Source organism: Capsicum annuum, chromosome 4 (assembly GCF_002878395.1).
Source record: "Capsicum annuum cultivar UCD-10X-F1 chromosome 4, UCD10Xv1.1, whole genome shotgun sequence".
Classification (NCBI taxonomy): domain Eukaryota; kingdom Viridiplantae; phylum Streptophyta; class Magnoliopsida; order Solanales; family Solanaceae; genus Capsicum; species Capsicum annuum.
The window spans coordinates 49,008,193-49,018,928 of record NC_061114.1 but is presented as its reverse complement, the minus strand read 5'-3'; the positions used below and the strand labels follow the sequence as shown (position 1 = coordinate 49,018,928).

Sequence of the window (10,736 nt, the reverse complement as noted above, 5' to 3'; positions counted from 1 at the left end):
ATCTATATCTATATATTATAAATAGCAAAAAAGTCTTGCATAGATTGTTGTCAAGTGGCAACATAAGATACTGCCATGTATTACTTTTTAAGACAAATTAGTTAGATTAAGTAAAATTAGTGATTATTTTTTAATTTAAAATTAAAAAGAATTAGACCTTTTCTATTTCAAAAAAAAAATGGAATTAACAATTTAAGAAAAACGTGCAATCATTACTTAAGAGATTTATAACATCTTTTTTTATTATTATTTAGAACTTATCATATTTCTATATCGATTGTTAAACTCAAAGATAAATTTAAATTAACATATTTGAATTTAATTTATATCTTAATTATTCAATTACAAAAGTTTGACTTAAAAAATGATTTGTAAACTAATTAAACCAAACATAAAATCATATTTAATATAAAAATAATAATTAAATTTTTTTTAATTATTTTGATAAAAAATAATAATTAAATATAAACTTATCAAAAATGAAAAAAAAAATGTAGAAAAATAAAAAAAAAAATTAGTTGTCAAATTTTATGACAAAGCTACAACAAGTTTGGAGTTGTCATTTTTTTTTTTGAAAAATATGTTAAAGAAAGAAAAAATAACCCTAACAGACACGTCCATTAACCCCTCCATTATTCCCACTAACTTTTTGCAAACACGCATGCACGATTATACAATTAATTCAAATATATAGGATTAGTTTTACATTTTAAATCATTCAAATACCAATTCAACAATTAAAATATTATTCAAATTTAAGAAAATAAGTACATTTCCTATAAAATAAAGAGTTAAGTTTTAATTTGAAGATAAAAGTACAAAAGCATAAGACACATCAATTTAAATTATTTTCTTTCTTACAGTTATTGCTGTATTATCATTTCTTTTTTAAAAATAACAATTACACTTTCATATCTCAAGATAGTAGAAAAATGTAAAATCTAATTAAAACTTAAAATGTAAAATTATAAATAAAACTGCCAACTCACCCCAAAAAGAAAATTTTAAAAATTAGTAGATTGAATTTAAAAATAACTGTTTGAATTTGATTTTTATGAATCCTAATTAGTAAAACAATTATAATTCCTGGAACAAAAATATTTGGATAATAAAATAAATTATTTGAATTTTGGTTGAAAAATTAACATATTTATTAAAAACAAGTTTACAGCCCTATTTCATCTTCATCAGGCCAAAAAAAAAGAGAAAAAATAAGAAGATCAAAATTAAGACACGTTCTTACCCTTTTCCCCACTAAACACGCATATACACAATTTTACCCAAAAAGAAGAACAACTAGGCTCCTTATTTGTAGCAAAAAACTAACTACAAGTTTTTATCTCTCTTTTCACTTTATTTTAAAATGTTAGGTTATTTTAAAAATTTTAATGTATCTATCTTTCAAATTAATATTGTAAGAACCAAAAAACTAAAATTAAAAATATAAAAATAGCAAACATATGAGTATTTGAATTTAATTTTTTAAAAAAATTGAAAATCAATTGAGTAACCAACTTATTTCTTATGTGATTAAGGTTAAAGAATTCAAAAACTGTCAAACCATTAAAATTGTGTTTTTAATAGTAACTTTTTTAAAGAAAACTGCCATAAAGAACTCATTATAATAATTTATTTTACTTTGTATATTATCTATTTCTAGATCAAATCATATCACAAACAACATATTGAATAGTTCATTGATAAATACATGAAACTTTGAATATACAATTATTATAAAATATAAATAGCAATCAAAAGAAAAATTGCAGGCGGTTAACATTATTTTTTTGGATAAACCAACACATAACGTTATGCTTTTTTTTGGTACCAAGTAAGTTAATTATTCTTTCAATAAATTATTAAGAATAAATTTTAAAAAATATGTTTAATTAGTTCTTAATTATTTAAATATTTCAATTATTTTGAATACAAAATTTCCTAACAAATATGTCACTAATATGAGAGATATTTGTTACTAATATTTAAACTAACTTCCCACAATTACTCCTATATTTTATACTAAACTAGGAAACTAACTCCCCACACATTTAGTACTCTTTCTTTGCAAATCACATTTAGGACTCTTTTGATTTTTCGGGAAGTTACAGATTTTAAATATTAGATATTTATTTTTTAATTTTAAAAGTTAATTGTTAATTAAAAACTTATTATTTCAACTGTTGTTCCTTTTTTTTTTTTTAACATCAACTGCTCCTTCTTTATAGTGAAAATAATGTATATTATTTTAACTTAAAAACTTTAAGAACATAATACCCATACTTTTTTTTGGAAAATTATCAAATTATTTAAATTAAATATTTAAATCAATTTTTCACAACTATTCCTTTGTAGCAAAATTCATCCAGAATATGGACTTTTAACTACACAATTATAATTATTTGAAAACTTAAAAGTCTAACAATAAATATAAATAATTTTTGCAAAAGAAAATAACAACCACTTAGAAGTTACATTTTGAGTAAAGTTACATCTAACAAGTCCTTAACTTCTCCGCACAATACTCTTCATCAGATAAGTATAAAGTTAACTCTTCTTCTACAATTAGTAATTAATTTTAAGAACCAATCTTTAACTCTTTTTCAGTTTCATCATTCAGATTTTATTAATACTTCTTTTTGCGAGTTTTGTTTCTTCTTGGGACTCTTTTTTTTCATCAAGATGTCAAAATTCTATGAAAGAGATTTCAACCAGATGATTATTTCCGGCTCGATTTTGAACGTTGTTGGTCAAGATGATAATTTGCACTTCTTTTTGAACCCTTTATGTTGGAGTTTCACATAGGTGGGTTAAAGGGTCCTTGGTCTTATTATATGGTCTTGGGCAATCCTCCCCTCATGAGCTAGCTTTTGAGGTTGAGTTACGCCTAAGATCCATTTCTTTATCATGGTATCAGAGTCAGGCCAACCCAGTTCATTGTTTTCAATGTTGGCCCCCTTCTTATATTGTCCACACTCCAAATGTCCATCCCTAGACGTACAGGGGATGTTGGAGCCCCACATCAGTGGGTTAAAGGGTCATTGGTTTCCTTATATGGTCTTGGATAATCCTCCCGACATAAGCTAGCTTTTGAGGTTAAGTTAGGCCCAAGGTCCATTTCTTTATGACTTTCATCTCTTTTTCTCCTTTGCAAAATGTTTTCCATATTTTTTTGTTTGCTTCTTGCTTCGTTAATTTTCTATTTATTTGCAAATATTTATGTCCAGATTTTATTGTAAATTAAACATAATTTTTTATTATTCACGCTCATAATTGATTTATCTTCACAAATCTCGATTTTCTCTCAACGTCTCATGAATTTCTTCTCTTCCTACTTCATATTAAATATTTAGTTATTATCACTAGAATCATGTTCATGTGGAATCCTTACTATTGGTATTTAATATTTTCTTTTATTTGCAGAGTAATCAACTTATCGCGAAAATCAATATATCCTGACAAATTTTACAACATGTAAAAGATATTATAAAATAACGTGTAAAATTATTAATTTTTCACAGTATATTATAATTACGTATTTTCACTCACTTTATTTGTAAGATAATACACATTTTCATCTTTTATTCCGCATGGGAAGATGATTATGTATATTTGATCTCTTTAATTCTTATCTTATTAAGTTTTTTCTTAAGTAAAATAAACTTATAGTATTAATAAGTTAATTTATTTTTGTTACATTCCCTTTGTATTTATGACTACATTTGAAGATGATGAGATTGATGACTTGAATAGACTACACGAATATACATTCAAACTTGCATGCGATGTTGGATTATAGATTAAAATAATTTTAAAGAAAATAACACCTTTTAAATTTCAATACGTTATATCTCTACAACTTTTGTTAAGTTAAAGCAAGTCTTCTAATGAAAAATATATATTAGTCCTAAATATTGCTTGATGTCGAAATATAAATAACTTTTTCAGGCATATGAAAATTAAAATTTTGATTTACTAATTAAGATAAATCATATTTACTGATCATATTTAGTAATGCAAGAAAATAAGAATCATCCTAAAAATGTGTGTTAGTAAATTTATTTCTTAATTGTTTAAATTATACCATATTGATCTACTTATCCTATAACTATTTTTTTTTTTATTTTGAGATAAGAGCGCATGCATCATTTACTTATATCTTGCATGGAGATTTTATTACCTCAAGAACCAATGAGTTTATTAGATGTACATACATATTCTTAAATTAATGGTACGATATGAAACCTTTTCTTTCTTTTTTTATGATTTTTTTTTTAAAAAAAAAACTATGAAAAGTCCTTGATGGAGAAAGAAAAGTTAGATTTGTTTTATATTTGGAAAATGAATGTTTTTGCATGTTAATTTCATTTGTGCAATCCTAAGTACATGAACATGGGCTGGTCCTACAGGACTCTTCACAAATTCTACTTAAGATATTTTTTTCAAAACTTTTTGTTGCTTCCAAATTTAATTACTCTTTATATATATTTATTATACATGTCTTTTGATTCCGTACTTAATTTGAATGCAAAGATATAATTTATTTGCTATTTAGATTTGATTTCAAATGCTTATGATTATGCTTATGTTGGTTTCATGTCTCTTTAGTAATTTTAATTTTGTATGAAGGAATATTTTCAATATGTATGGTGATGAAGATGATTGTAGATATTAATCTTATTGTGATGATATATTAAGAAAAAAATGGACTATTGTTGCTACAAATTTTTAACTTAACCATGATCTAATACTTTTTTTTGGTTAAATGGATGCATAATAATTAATAATTAAGTTGAGTTAATATATGAAGTGGATAAAACATCGTTTCCTTAGTACAGTTTTGAAGGGAAGGGTTAATGTTAACAAAATTTAATACACTATCAGTTGTAACTCTTCGTGGGAATTCTTCTACATGTTTGTCTGCTGCAAGAAATTGTGCTGCATACAAGGGTGGATGAGGTAAGATTTGCAACTGATCAAAATAAGCACCTTTTGTGGTATCACTTCCTGCTAGCGCATCTGGAACACTGTTTTTTTCTCTAAATGTGTGCTTGAGGGTTGGATTCCCTAATTTCTATAGTAAGTACCTATATTCCAATATGATATTAGAATACCCAAGGTGGTCAGTGAGAATCATATTAATTGCAGCAGACGAGTCAGAGTTAACTTCAAGCGAATACAAGTGCCTTTCCAGGACAATCCTGAGACCTTGTAGGATGGCAAGGAGCTCCGTTTGTTGAACATTAACATGGGTAAAGATGGGGAAAGGTGTTGGTATAGCCCAGGATCCAGTCTCCCTTATGGTCCTTAAAAACACCCCCAATCTTGCCCGATTCAGGTTGATTTTTTACACCGACATCAGTATTAAGTTTATAGGTACCTTGTAGAGGTGGTTTCCATTTTAACTACACAACAGTGGTAGGGTTTGCTCGTTTATTTCTTTCATTAGTGAGCATAACAAATTCGGTTGCAAGAGCAACAGTTCTCTACACTGAGATGGGGTTATCTTTGTGGTTAAAAAGATTATCATTCCTACATAACCAAATATTCCACAAGCAGAAGGGAAGGATGGAATCCCAATTGAACCAATTATTGAAGAGTTTATTGTCAATGGCTTTTCAGGTGTTAGTCCATTTAGAAGATTTGAGGGAGCGTGAATCAAAACTGGCAATAGAAAGGCTATAGCTGGCCATGCTGCTCCAGAAGGCAATAGCCTTGGGACATTGGAAGAAAGTGTGGGTGATGTCTTCCTCAATATTAGGGCAATACTTGCAGTGAGGGAAGACAGACATGCCTAAGTGATTGAGGTAACTACCAGTAGGCAGTCTCTTGTGGAGCATGAGCCAAAGAAGGTCTTGAGCTTGTTGGGGGAATTAACTTGCCAGACCGAGAGAAAGTCACTATTATAGTCAGCTTCAGTTGGACTATCTCTTTCTTGAAGAGTCTTATAGGCACTAGCAATGGAGAACTTACATCAGCAGTGGAGTCTCGGATAAGCTTATCTTCAAGCACTACTTGAGAGGGGAAGTAGGTACTCTTGATAGTGCTTTGGAGATGGTGAGGGAGGTCTAGATTCCAAGTTCCCCTATTATGAAGATGACTGACAGTGAGCCTATATTCACCCTTATTCAGGGGGGCCTGAATGTTGCTTCTGATGGAACTATGGTTGGGGATCCATTTGTCCCCAAAAAATCTAACTCTACTACCTTTATGGATAACCCACCTCTGGTTTTGGAGACAGATATCCCATCCCTCCTTGATACATTTCCAAGTTCTTGAGCAAATCCTTTTATTAGGTTCAGTCTAGTACTGGGTGCAGTATTTGTTATAAAGGAGTTTTGTCCAGGGGGATTGAGTGTTATGGTACATCCTCCAAGAAAGACTGGCATGGGCAGCTTTGTTTCTAAGTTCACTTCTTTGAATACCCAGCCCTATCATAGCTTTGATAGAGGTGATTTTATCCCAGCTAAGGAGATGGAGCCTTTTTTTTGTCAGAAATGGTACCCCAGATGAAATTTCTCTGGATCTTATTGATAATGTAGTGAATCTTTTGAGACAGCTTAATGTACTGCATGACATAAGATGGGATGCTAGACAGGGTAGAATTAGTGAGGATAAGCCTACCATCCATGCATAGCATCTTGATTTTCCAGTCAGAGAGTCTGTTTTCCATATTATCAATGATGAATTGAAAGTCCCTATTAGTGGGCTTGGAGTGAAAAATTGGAAAACCCAGGTATTTCCCAAAGGAATTAGCACTGTTAATGGTGAGAGAGTTAGAACAGTTAGTGATAGTTGAAGGAGTGCAGTAAGCTAAGAAGAAAACTCTTGACTTAGCAGCGTTGATTCTTTGCCCAGATTTGTCACAAAAAACATTAAGGGTTTTCTGAATGGTTTGGCAAGCCTTAGTAGTTGCTTGAGAGAAGAGAGTTAGGTCATCTGGAAAGAATATCTACTAACACAACATTTAATGATTCCTCTCAAACTTGGTATTACTGCATATTTATTAAAAAAAAAAATATTACGATCTTTCAATTTATTTTAAAAAAACAAAATAAATAACAAACGAACGAGAAAGAATAGCATAAGGAATAATTATATTTTTATTCTATAAAATAAAATAATAATATATAATTTTTGCCTCAACTTTTGATCCAAAGAGACGCTAGAGAGATTCTATTTTTTTCTTTTTCACTATAAAATAGGAAAGTAGCTCAATACTTTTATTTTACCTTTTTTTTCATTAATTATGTTGTATTCTAATTTTTCAAATTGCAAAAAAGATAAGACAAAGTAATGAATATTAATAGTTTGTTTGGCTAGATTTTTAAAATTAATTTATTTTAAAAAATATTTTTTTTAGAAAACACCGTGCAACAACTATTTTTTGACCAAACTTCTTAAAGTGTTTTTAAGTGTATTTTTAAAAAAAAAAAATCTTAAATAAATGCTTTTAGGAATAAATCATTTTTTTAGCTTATGAAAAGTTGTTTTTCCTACTTTGCAAAAACACTTATTTTCTTTCAAAAATTTGACCAAACACCTCATTTTTCTTAAAAAAGAAATACTTTTAGAAAAATATAAACTTGGTCAAATAGGCTATAGATCAAGTGAAATTTAATAAAAAATCATTAAAAACATATAATAATACTAAATTGTGTATATTTTGATATAGCAAAATAAGAAATAAGTAATGTCGAGTCAGATAGGATGTAAGATTGAGCACACAATAATCTTAAAGAGTGTATTTCACTTTGAAAAAAATTACAAATAAAAAAACATGAAAATTTTATATTTTTCACATTCAATTTGTTACTTGAAATCGTAAAAATGAAAAGAAATGGATAATTCTACTAATATATTATCAAAATGAGAAGGCAATTGGCAATTCTTTTAATATACTCATCATTTTGTAAGTTTATTTATATATTATAGTTTTTCGTATATGTATACACTAATTAGGTAAACAACTACTACTGTAACAAAAAATTTTGATTTGTGGGTAAACAAGATGAAACATTTTAGCGTAAGTGATATATAAATAAACTTTTCGAATGATAAGAAAAAATCAATTATAACAAGATTCTTATGTCTTTACTATTTTTATGCATAGTATTTTCTATTTAGTTTCAGTATCATTTTCACTTAGTTATATTGTGATATTCTATCATGCTCCTGGAATATAAAAAAGAAATCCTATTTAAATAAATGAACAGTAATAAAACAATACCAACATAGATACAATACTAGATGTTACTCATAGAATCAAAAAATTGAAAATAATATCTCAAATATGGTACAAATGGTTAAAATAAATATATTTCTATTATCTCTCTGCGCTCTTTTTGTTTTAAAAGATAATCCGCGCATTGCGCGGGATGAATACTAGTGTCTACAAATGTCCGCTTGGCCATGAAGTTTAATCATCAAATTTTAAAAATCTGGTTTCAAATATTTCCAAATCTGAGTCAATTTTTGAGATTCTGAATTTCTCTCACAAAACTTCAAATTTTTTTCAACTAAAATCCACGTCCAAACACAAATCAAACTTCAAAAACTTTGTTTCAATTTCAAAATATTGCCAACTGGTAGACTTAAAACACACGCTGGCATGTAGGTCGAATCCTGAAGCAATGCACTTTCCCTCATAGTGTGGTGCCGGTGTCAGGTATTGGGGCTTGAGCGCTTGGCAAAACTTCTCAATATATTTCAATTCTCAAACAATACACTCCACATGTTGACCACTTTGGATATAAAAAGATGAGAGTTAATTGAAGGCGATTCATAATCATCAGTGAACATTAGTTGAGGCTATGAGGAGTAAATCGATGAAAACTAATTGCTCGTGAAATGCTCCATGATGAACTGCCACTCTTAAATTCAGCATATCTGTAAACCTTAATCGAAATAGATGAAGATAACAATATATGCTATATTACACCACAAGCTGCTTCTTTCGAAAAGTAAGATCAATAGAACAGGCTATTGCGTCCTCATCCTGCTATTCTCTGCAGCCCTCACTTGCAAGAAATAGGGATGGGCCTACAAAAGTGGCAGAGAAAACTAGACATCAGGTGTATGTCAGAAATCTGATAACCAATAAAGACACGTGATACCAAATGCACGAGTGAAAATAATACTACACGCGCACACGCAAAAACACCCTTTGCCTGTGCATATGTACTATAAACACACAGCGATAGCAACAAAAAAATATGCCCTATCATGATGAGGCGATAAAACCTACAAAGGAATGGTTTTAAGATATCTTCCGCACACAGAAGAAACAGAGAAAGAAGTTGGCTAAATTACAGGAACCTCAATCTAGTTGGTTCCTTTTCTTCTCCCACACCTTTCCCCTTATAATCTCTTACTGGGATGTGTCTTGTTAAAAACTTCAATTGTAGTTGGCTATTCATAATCTGATCTTAATGCTGTAGATTTTCAAAAGTCACCTAATCCCTTGCCACTATACATAGAAAAACAGCAATACTCATTTGGTTACACAGCAAAGCATATAGACGGAACAGAATTTATGACCCCCAAAGAGCAGCTCAAATTATATGGAATTACCATTGCTTCTTTTGCTGTAAGTCTATCCTGGTGATCATAACGAAGAAGCTTGTCAAGAAAATCTATAGCCTGCAATTACACCTCGAAAATCAAAGGATCAAATCCCGAGCAAAGATCATTTATTTTAGCAAGTTAAACCAAAGTGGTTTTATCTAATCAAAATTACCACCGATTGAAAGGCACATACCTCTGGTGACACTAAATGCTGATTATCTGCATTGATAAATTTGGACCACGGCTTCCTACTGTGTCTGCAGGAAAAGTGACTATATTAACCACCAATAGCATATATTTTGGCTGCAATCAGATATGCCACAATGCTATGAAAGCTAACTGATAAAATTTATATCAGTAAAAAACTTATTTAGTTGTACTTGTACCTCCTCCATGCCTTTTTGTTTGACCAACTAGCTAGTTCCGCATTCCTGTCAAAGCTAGCTACTGAGATTATCTCAGTAAGTCAACAACACTATCTAGTTGCAGCTCTCAATTGTTTTTGTACTCCCTCCTTCCATCACCTTTTCTTTGACTTGCTAAAGATTTTAGTAATTTGTATACAAACAACAACATACCCAATCTAATCCCACAAGTGGGGTCTAGGAAGGTAGGGATGTACGGAGACCTTACCTACCTTTTTGAGGCATAGAGGTTGTTTGTAGGGTTGCAAGAATTTTTAGTAATTATTATATTTATAAAAACAAAGACCTATTTCCTTAAATATCAACTGCAATATTGTTCAAACAGTCAAATGTGTTGTAAAGCACTCTATATCTTTTTCAAATTGTCCAACTCTCACCATAACATGTCTACCAAACTCAACAACAACAACAAACCCAGTATATTCCCACCTAGTGGGGTCTGGGGGGGAGGGGGGGGTAAGATGTACGCAGTCCATACCTCTACCTCTAAAGAAGTAGAAAGGCTGTTTCCGATAGACCCCCGGCTCAAGGTACGAGATACCACACAAACACATAGTCAAGCACAGCACAAGATTACATAACATAAATACGGCACCCATAAGTAATATAAAACAGAGAAAAGCACACAGATTCGTAATAAAACATGGAACACGAAATCATAACGGGCATAAAACCCCCACCAAGTAATTCCCTACACTAGCGACTCAAACTGGCCCTAGTCCTCTGCCCTAATTCGCGTCCTTCAGA

The 10,736-nt window shown here is 30.1% G+C and overlaps 1 long non-coding RNA gene across 1 annotated transcript; it reads right to left on the bottom strand.

The window, feature by feature from the left end:
* Positions 1 to 8,683: 8,683 nt before the first annotated feature.
* LOC124898138 lies at positions 8,684 to 10,396 on the bottom strand. Its single transcript, XR_007054899.1, has 4 exons — positions 9,951 to 10,396; positions 9,758 to 9,821; positions 9,571 to 9,639; positions 8,684 to 9,039 (listed from the first exon to the last, which is right to left on the bottom strand). It is a non-coding gene; the product is annotated as an uncharacterized LOC124898138 (long non-coding RNA).
* Positions 10,397 to 10,736: the final 340 nt, after the last annotated feature.